The sequence below is a fragment of the Schistocerca nitens genome, chromosome 6 (genome assembly GCF_023898315.1).
Source record: "Schistocerca nitens isolate TAMUIC-IGC-003100 chromosome 6, iqSchNite1.1, whole genome shotgun sequence".
Taxonomy (NCBI): Eukaryota; Metazoa; Arthropoda; class Insecta; order Orthoptera; family Acrididae; genus Schistocerca; species Schistocerca nitens.
In genome coordinates, this window is record NC_064619.1 from 627,958,637 (window position 1) to 627,969,609 (window position 10,973).

The window sequence follows — 10,973 nt, forward strand, 5'->3', positions numbered from 1 at the left end:
TGTTCAAAGTGCCGTCAATGCGAACAAGAGGTGACCGAGACGTGTAACCAACGGCACCCCATACCATCACGCCGGCTAATACGCTAGTATGGCGATGACGAATACACGTTTCCAATGTGCGTTCACCACGATGTCGCCAAACACGGATGCGACCATCATGATGCTGTAAACAGAACCTTGATTCATCCGGAAAAATGACGTTTTGCCATTCGTGGACCCACGTTCGTCGTTGAGTACACCATCGCAGGCAGGCGCTCCTGTCTGTGATGCAGCGTCAAGGGTAACCTCAGCCATGGTGTCCGAGCTGACAGTCCATGCTGCTGCAAACGTCGTCGAACTGTTCGTGCAGATGGTTGTTGTCTTGCAAACGTCCCCATTTGTTGACTCAGGGATCGAGACGTGGCTGCACGATGCGTTACATCCATGCGGAGCCTGTCAACACGACTGCTAGTGATACGAGGCCGTTGGGATCCAGCACGGCGTTTCGTATTACCCTCCTGAACCCACCGATTCCATATTCTGCTAAGAGTCATTGGATCTCGATCAACGCGAGCACCAATGTCGCGATACGATAAACCGCAATCGCGATAGGCTACAATCCGACCTTTATCAAAGTCGGAAACGTGATGGTACGTATTTCTCCTCCTTACACGAGGCATCACAACAACGTTTCACCAGGCAACGCCGGTCGACTACTGTTTGTGTATGAGAAATCGGTTGGAAACTTTCCTCATGTCAGCACGTTGTAGGTGTCGCCACCGGCGCCAACCTTGTGTGAATGCTCTGAAAAGCTAATCATTTGCATATCACAGCATCTTCTTCCTGTGGGTTAAATTTGGCGTCTGTAGCACGTCATGTTAGTGGTGTAGCAATTTTAATGGCCAGTAGTGTATGTTACCTAGACAGAAGTATATGAAACTGATTAAGCTGTATACCGGACCGAGACTCGTACTCGGGACCTTTGCCTTTCGCGGGCAGGTGTTCTACCGACTGAGTTGCCAAAGCACGACTCACAACCCCCCCCCCCCCCCCGTAGCCCCCCTCACCGCCCCTACAGCTCCACTTCCGCCAGTGCTCGCCACCTACCTTCAAACTTTTTACGAGGGCAGTTCAATAAGTAATGCAACACATTTTTTTTCTGAAACAGGGGTTGTTTTATTCAGCATTGAAATACACCAGGTTATTCCCCAATCTTTTAGCTACACAACACTATTTTTCAACGTAATCTCCATTCAATGCTACGGCCTTACGCCACCTTGAAATGAGGGCCTGTATGCCTGCACGGTACCATTCCACTGGTCGATGTCGGAGCCAACGTCGTACTGCATCAATAACTTCTTCATCATCCGCGTAGTGCGTCCCACGGATTGCGTCCTTCATTGGGCCAAACATATGGAAATCCGACGGTGCGAGATCGGGGCTGTAGGGTGCATGAGGAAGAACAGTCCACTGAAGTTTTGTGAGCTCCTCTCGGGTGCGAAGACTTGTGTGAGGTCTTGCGTTGTCATGAAGAAGGAGAAGTTCGTTCTGATTTTTGTGCCTACGAACACGCTGAAGTCGTTTCTTCAATTTCTGAAGAGTAGCACAATACACTTCAGAGTTGATCGTTTGACCATGGGGAAGGACATCGGATAACCCCTTCAGCGTCCCAGAAGACTGTAACCATGACTTTACCGGCTGAGGGTATGGCTTTAAACTTTTTCTTGGTAGGGGAGTGGGTGTGGCGCCACTCCATTGATTGCCGTTTTGTTTCAGGTTCGAAGTGGTGAACCCATGTTTCATCGCCTGTAACAATCTTTGACAAGAAATTGTCACCCTCAGCCACGTGACGACCAAGCAATTCCGCACAGATGGATGGTTCTCCTTTGCTCTTTATGGTGTTCGGTTAGACAACGAGGGACCCAGCGGGAACAAACCTTTGAATATCCCAACTGGTGAACAATTGTGACAGCACTACCAACAGAGATGTCAAGTTGAGCACTGAGTTGTTTGATGGTGATCCGTCGATCATCTCGAACGAGTGTGTTCGCACGCCCCGCCATTGCAGGAGTCACAGCTGTGCACGGCCGGCCCGCACGCGGGAGATCAGACAGTCTTGCTTGACCTTGTGGCGATGATGACACACGCTTTGCCCAACGACTCACCGTGCTTTTGTCCACTGCCAGATCACCGTAGACATTCTGCAAGCGCCTATGAATATCTGAGATGCCCTGGTTTTCCGCCAAAAGAAACTCGATCACTGCCCGTTGTTTGCAACGCACATCCGTTACAGACGCCATTTTAACAGCTCCGTACAGCGCTGCCACCTGTCGGAAGTCAATGAAACTATACGAGACGAAGCGGGAATGTTTGAAAATATTCCACAAGAAATTTCCGGTTTTTTCAACCAAAATTGGCCGAGAAAAAAGATGTGTTGCATTACTTATTGAACTGCCCTCGTATTTCTCCGAATACAGGCAATGGTTGGCTGAAGCTGTCATTGTAAACGCATAATCTGATTCTAACAATGGTAAAATTTGTTTTTCTGTGATCTCGAATGTGAAACTTTCATGTCGTGGAGACCGTTCAACAAGTTTTTCTTCGTCGTTTTTTTTTTTTATCTTCACACACGATCCTGTTTCCCACTATTAAAGATTGCAATAAATGCGTTTAATAAACAGCACGACAAGTACCACGTTCTGCACTGTCGTTTTGCGACAGCATACGCAGTTACGCTGACAAAAGACAGCGCTGCATTTGGTAACAGCGTGAATGCGGACTATCCTCTATCGCTCTAATGAAAATTACCCAGCTGAGGCGGAAAATAAATTCCGTCGGCGAACTGCCACAATTAGTTAGCTGGGAACTTATTCTTCTGCGGTCCTGCGAACATTGCTGTCCGCAGCGCTTTCCTGGAGCCGTTTCAAGTGGGAGTATATTTCGCGCATTCAGACAGATTTGGCAAGCCGCCGTGTCTGGCTGTTCTGTACAGCACTCATAGACGGCGGTGGCTCTTTAGACGATGCGCAACGGCGCCGCAGGCTAACTGTACACTAGGCGTGTTCTTTAGCTAAAACTCAGAGCACGAGTGTGATGGGATAGTGATGCAGAGGTCGGGCATGGTCTGCAGTTTTTGCGCGGCAGATGTCACAATAATTTTTGTTAGTGTCAAATACGAGCACAGTCTCAAATGGAACGTACGGTGCCGTACTACCCTGAACGCCTTTCAGTACCATCACACGGGGCGACAATTATTAAACCATATAAAAAAATAAATTGGTTACAAACTACGGTATGCACATACGTTATTCAACATGCAAACGTCACTACAGATATTCGGATTTAGGCAATGACATGTTCGATATGCCTGCCATCACTGGCGATGATGTGGCACAGACGAATAGGGAAATTCTGCATGACTCTCTGAAGTGCCGGGACATCGATGGTGTCGATGACCTCCTGAATGGCGCTCTTCAGCTCAGTAGTGGTTTTGGGGTTATTGCTGCACACCCGACAAAATAGGAGCCGCATGAGTTCAGATCCGGAGAAAATAGCGGCCATTCGAGTATCCCGGACCCAGAATGCGGTTCCCAAAGTGCCCTCCCAGGACAACAGACACTCTCCTGCTTCGATGGGGTCGAGCTCTGTCTTTCCTGAACAAGATCTTGTCGAAATCAGGGTCACTTTGGACAATGGGGAAGAAAGAATCTTCCAAAATTTTCACGTAGCTTTCAGTAGCCACCGTGCCGTCAAGGAATATCGCACCGATTATTCCGTGACTGGACATCGCAGACCAAACCTGTTGAGGGCGAAGAGACTTCTCGAACAGGAAATGCGGCCGCTCAGGCGACCAAATGCGCCAATTTTGCTTATTGAGGAACGATGCAAATGAAAGTGGGCTTCGTCGCTAAATCAAACCATATTCACATCAGAGTTCTGCAGTTCTGTGGACAATAGTGTTGGCGAAACACAACCGCTGATCCATGGCCCTGTGGCTTAATGGATAATGGGTTTGAATTTTGTATGGGAAGAGATGCAGCTCACGATGTCTCCTGGTTGATTCACACCTGTCGTGTAGCTTGTCTGATCGACTTTCTAGGGCTGATTTGAAACACAGCGCGTGTCTTCTCGATGTTTCACCCTTTTTGGACGACCGACATTGCCAACACCGTCATCACGAACCCTGCCCGTTCTCTCAAACTTGAGAATCAAATTCTTGGTTGTCAGCACACTTGGATCGTTTGTCTTCAGCTTGTAGTAGGTCGCAAACTGTCCTTTGAACAGTTGAGCTGTTATTGCTCGCATAGCACGCCTTTACAAACGCTGTACGCTCAGGCACGCCATAACGTGACATTTTCATATGCAATTGGCCGACAACAACAAGTTGAGTGCGCTTGCGCATACTAATTCCGATAATGCCCCGCGGCGAACCGTGCTGTTTGAATGTCCTAACGCAAACTGTTATGAAGTTATGACGATTTTATTTCATGTAGTTCAGTAATTGTCACGATGTACATGAAGCGTGTAGGTTAAGAGGCTGGAGAATGCTCTACTGGCGGCCATGGTATCTTCGGCATACCGGTGTTTCCGACAACAAATATTTAAGCTGCATATTTGCCGACCGTCAAAGGAAGCTGAGCCGTGGCGCTTGTTACTGGCGCGCCAGTCTCTCGGATGTCCATTATCGATCCTTCGATGTTTCTTATCTTTGCTTGCCTTGTTGTTTTCCGCATTCGCGGGGCGAGTGGCAGTTGACGTTTGCTCGGGCTACCTGCTGAGACGCCGCGAGGGACGAGGTGGGAAGCAACCACGTATATGTGGCGTTGGTTGTACGCGGTCTGCCGGTTCAGGATGGAGGATATGTGTTGGCTGCCTGCCTGTCTGCTCTCCTGATTTTGTTCGCCGTGCCTTGCGACCGCCTAGCCTGGGTTACTGCCTGGTGTATCGTACACGAGCCATACCGGACGTCCAGCAGAAGTTAAGCAGCCTTGTGTTTCTTTTAAAGAAAAGGAGCAAATGTATAAGACCTCATTGTATACCACCTTGTGCCCCGGTCTCGTACCTTAATCTTCAGTGGCACGTGTTAGCTCCACTACCGGTTTTACTGATGTCCTCTCTTCAAAATCTTGTCTTGTATAAGTTTGCCCCATGTGTGTCTGGGAACACAGAGATGAGCTTTAGTGTGACTTCAGTGCTAGTCAGTTAATGGAATCTTCATTCTGGCTTGGCTTCCACTGAAGAGTTTGAGTGGAGCGTAGTGTGTTTGATTTGTTATTCATTTAATTACTGTAAGTTTGTTTATTTAATAGGGAGCAAGACACTTAAAGACTGTTTGTATTAACTCCCCTAGTTGCTGGGTGTTACTAATTCGTTCCAAATAGCCTACTACTTATTTAACGGCAAAGCTGTTGATTAGTTGGTTACTGTGAGTACAAATTCACGCTATTTATTTGCTGGCGAAATTGTTAAAGTGTCTGTGTCGCGATTCAATCACTAGCTACGTGTTTGAGCTAAATTGATATAAACCTTACATCGCCTCCTTAAAATTTGTGGCCAGCAGAAACCCTTAAGAGAACTAAGTTTTGTCAATGATTATGTTAACCTTTATTGGGAGCAATATTTCATGTAGTTAAATTTTGTCTTAAAATGTGTATTCCTCTGATGTAATAAACGAGTGATAAAAGAAAAAAGCAAAGGGGCCTGGTCCTTCCTATTGTGTCCGGTTTGTAACACGTATCAGAAGCCACAGCAGCGAAGGAGGCTCTGTGGACCGTTTTGTAATAGAGCATCGCTTCACATTTTGTCCAGGCTTAGGACTGGCTATGCACATAGTACAGAGGCAAAACTACAAAAATTTGTATTATTTATGTTTTCACTTTTACCCTTTTGTCTACAGCACTTCCGCCGCAGAATGTTGAACTTTTATTATTATTTTATTAATTTCAACTTTTCACTCTACTTTTTGTAAGAAAGTCAGATTTTAAACACCTTTAATCCCCCAAGTCATAAAGCTGTATCTTCTTATAACGTTTTTTAACCTTTTGTGAAGGTATACCTATTTTACTTTTCTTTATGAAGAGGTAATCCAATGGAATCTTTTTTTGATTTCAAATATAGCATTTAATGCTTCCTCCTTCAGATCATTTATCAGGAATTACATATTCAGATGTTTTTGATTTATGGACGAGTTTACACTAAGATGGAAAAAGTTATGGGACACCACCTCATATGTTGTTGGACCTTCTTTTGCCCGGCGTTCACAACAAGCCGATGTAGCATGGCCTCAACAAGTCATTGTTAAGCTGAAACTTCCCCTTTGAAAATTTTATAAATGACAGTGCTGGAAAACCTCTTACGTTATTTGATTTTCAAACAGCTGAGCAAAACTGAACGTACTCAGACATTTCTCTCTCATTTCTCTCTTTACTTACTCTGATTAACACTAAACTCACACACAATTCTTTTTTTTTTTCTGACTTCCAGTAATCCCTACAAAAGAATCGCCCTGACTAGCAATAACCTATTCCTTTCACGAATCACTTACCTCACAAAAATCTTCGTTACTCGAACTACTGCAATACAGCGAGCGCCAATACTGCTAAATAAAAGATTCTAACTACTGAAGGCACTAACTACTGATAGGCATAGTTAGCAAATGAAAGATTTTGATGGAGAACAAAAATGTATTTACCTTAATAGTGTTCAAAAGTCATAATATATGTATATCAGTTCATGACATCCAGTCTTACAAATTTCCTTTTTCTGACGGACACACGTCCAGATCGTCCGCTCTCAAAATTCTGCCATCTCTCTCCCCACATCCACCGCTGCTGGCGTCTCACCTCCAACTGCCCAGCACTACAATAGCGAATATTCCAACAATACCAACCAGCCACAGATTGCACACAGCACAGTGATTTTCATACAGAGCGGTACGTGGCGTTACCAACATAAAAACCTAAATAGCCTACTTGCAAAATCCCTTGCAGAAATTTTAAGCCATGCTGCCTCTACAGGATTTTGTGCGCGAACTGACCTCTTGATTATGTCCCACAAATCTTCGATGGGATTCATATGGGGCGATCTGAGTGACCAAATCATTTGCTTCGAATTTTCCAGAATGTTCTTCAAACCAACCGTTGACAATTGTGGCCTGGTGACATGGCGCATTGTCATCTTTAAAAATTTCATCGTTGTCTGGGAACACGAAGTCCATGAATAGTTGCAAATAGTCTCCAAGTATCCGAATAATGGGATCAGGTGGACGAGAGGACCCAGTCCGTTCCACACGAACACAGCCCACACCGTTACGGACCACAACCAGCTTGGACAGTGCCATGTTGACAACTTCGGTCCATGGCTACCTGGGAGCTGTGCCACACTCGAACTCTACCACCGGCTCTTACCAACTGAAATCGGGACTCATCTTACCAAGCCACGGTTTTATAATAGTGTAAGGTCGAACCGATATGGTCAAGAGCCCAGGAGAGGCGCTGCAGCCGATGTGCTGTGTGCTGTTAGCAAAGGAACTCGCATCGGTCGTCTGCTGCCATAGCCTACTAACATCAAATTTCGCTGCACTGTCCTAACGTCTCACGTTGATTTCTGCAGTTATTTCACGCAGTGTTGCTTGTCTGACAACTCCACTTGAACGCCGCGGTTCTCGGTTGTTAAGGGGCTCCGGAAAGGCTCAAAATCATGAAAAGTTCAATTTTTACTTTTTTGCATTTTCTGAATCTGCAGACTATTACCTTTTAATAGATATATAATTTATTCAATTCCGAAGACTACAACTATTTTTAAATTTTTTTTGAAATGTGTTCTACATGGGCGTGACCCACTGTGGCGCTGTTAAACTGCTGTCAAATGGTGTTATTATTAACGTCCGTGTTCATCAGGTACATTTTAGTGATGTGAGATAAAGTATGTGTTGTGGCTAACCTGTGATGGTTCAATATATATCGCTGGTGTGATTGTCGATTGTTTCATGTTTATTTACTCTGTCGTTATCTCGAAAATATTCGTAATTAATTCTGTTTCTTGAGTCTCTGTTTTGTTGAAGTATAATAATGAGTAAAAGTAAAGTTATTAGAAATCCTCTGAAGGCTTTTAAGAAAAGGAGAAATGTTGGAAAGCCAAAGGTATGTGTTATTACTGCAAACAATAAAGACGATGAAAATCCCCAACATTGCTTGTGTCCCAAAGAAGAAGACAGTTGGTGTAAATATAACAAAGGATTGCTAACTGGTGAAGTGTACACTCATAAGCATAGTCTGCCTCATGCAATAATGGAGGTGATAAAACCTATTTTCAGAGACTTAGCAGCACCTGAACTATTGAAAAAGTGTATTCACGGAAAAACTCAAAACCCCAATGAAAGTGTAAATAGTGTTATATGGTCGAGAATCCCCAAGACTATTTGTTGGAATAGAAACACTTCACTTTGGTGTGTATGATGCTGTTGCGACTTTCAATGATGGCAACATTGTAAGGTGCAAGGTATTTAGAAATATGGGAATGAAGATAGGTTCTAACATGGTACGAGCGATGCTTGCTTTAGACAAGGAACGCCTTCGGGCTGCAGACAGGGCTGTAAAGAGTCTAGAAATACAATCAAGAGTAAACAGGAGGAGGAACAAGAGGAAGCTGGAGGAGGAGTTTGCAGAGGATGAAGATAATCCATCCTATGGACCTGGAATGCACTAAAAAGTTAATCCAATCTTTGTCGCTCGATTCCCAAAACTTTTATTTTCTCATACTAATTACATGTTTTCTAAGGATCTTCCAAACATATTTGTTTCAAACTTTCAGTAAATGTTACACAGTACCTTCTGCATAATTTAACACAGCCTTTTTCCAAAAAACTGTATATTTTTGAATATATAAATAAAAAATTGCAAAAAAAATGTTGTGAATTTTCATTAAAATTGAAAAAAAATCATCTTTAATAACTGAACTAAAATTTTGTAAAATCCCTGTGTTAAGTTGTAGCCCATATTCCAATAAATAATCTGTAAAAAGATCAACTTCCTACCTCAAATACTTTGTGAGGTAAGATGTAATTTATAAGCGTTACTTTAACATTGCAAGTATAGGGCGTTCCGGAGCCCTTTAAGTGAAGGCCGTCGGCCACTGCGCTGTTCGTGGTGAGACGTAATGCTTGCAATTTGGTATTCTTGGCAGAGTCCTGATACTGTGAATCTCGAAATACTGAATTCCCTAACGATTTTCGAAATGGAATGTCCCATGCGTCTAGCTCAATTACCATTCCACGTTCAAAGTCTGCTAATTCCCGTAAAGCGGTCATAATCACATAGGAAATCTTTTGACATGTATCGCCTGAGTACAAATGACATTTCCGCCAATGTATTGCCCTCTTATACCTTGTGAACATGATACTGCCGCCATCTGTATACGTGCATATCGCTATACCATGATTTTCGTCGGCTCAGCGCTCATTCCTGTGCCAGCCTTCAACAGAATTCGTGATTCTGTGCCTCTGCTTAACACTATGCCGTCCGGCGACACCACAGTGGTGTCGTGCGCGAAATAGCGGTCAACGGCCAGCGACAACACAGTGGTGTCGTGTGCATAGTATCACGCAGTGGCCGGCGACACCACAGTGGTGTCGTGTGCATAGTATCACGCAGTGGCCGGCGACACCACAGTGGTGTCGTGTGCATAGTATCACGCAGTGGCCGGCGACACCACAGTGGTGTCGTGTGCATAGTATCACGCAGTGGCCGGCGACACCACAGTGGTGTCGTGTGCATAGTATCACGCAGTGGCCGGCGACACCACAGTGGTGTCGTGTGCATAGTATCACGCAGTGGCCGGCGACACCACAGTGGTGTCGTGTGCATAGTATCACGCAGTGGCCGGCGACACCACAGTGGTGTCGTGTGCATAGTATCACGCAGTGGCCGGCGACACCACAGTGGTGTCGTGTGCATAGTATCACGCAGTGGCCGGCGACACCACAGTGGTGACGTGTGCATAGTATCACGCAGTGGCCGGCGACACCACAGTGGTGACGTGTGCATAGTATCACGCAGTGGCCGGCGACACCACAGTGGTGACGTGTGCATAGTATCACGCAGTGGCCGGCGACACCACAGTGGTGACGTGTGCATAGTATCACGCAGTGGCCGGCGACACCACAGTGGTGACGTGTGCATAGTATCACGCAGTGGCCGGCGACACCACAGTGGTGTCGTGTGCATAGTATCACGCAGTGGCCGGCGACACCACAGTGGTGACGTGTGCATAGTATCACGCAGTGGCCGGCGACACCACAGTGGTGATGTGTGCATAGTATCACGCAGTGGCCGGCGACACCACAGTGGTGATGTGTGCATAGTATCACGCAGTGGCCGGCGACACCACAGTGGTGTCGTGTGCATAGTATCACGCAGTGGCCGGCGACACCACAGTGGTGACGTGTGCATAGTATCACGCAGTGGCCGGCGACACCACAGTGGTGACGTGTGCATAGTATCACGCAGTGGCCGGCGACACCACAGTGGTGACGTGTGCATAGTATCACGCAGTGGCCGGCGACACCACAGTGGTGTCGTGTGCATAGTATCACGCAGTGGCCGGCGACACCACAGTGGTGACGTGTGCATAGTATCACGCAGTGGCCGGCGACACCACAGTGGTGTCGTGTGCATAGTATCACGCAGTGGCCGGCGACACCACAGTGGTGACGTGTGCATAGTATCACGCAGTGGCCGGCGACACCACAGTGGTGTCGTGTGCATAGTATCACGCAGTGGCCGGCGACACCACAGTGGTGTCGTGTGCATAGTATCACGCAGTGGCCGGCGACACCACAGTGGTGTCGTGTGCATAGTATCACGCAGTGGCCGGCGACACCACAGTGGTGTCGTGTGCATAGTATCACGCAGTGGCCGGCGACACCACAGTGGTGTCGTGTGCATAGTATCACGCAGTGGCCGGCGACACCACAGTGGTGTCGTGTGCATAGTATC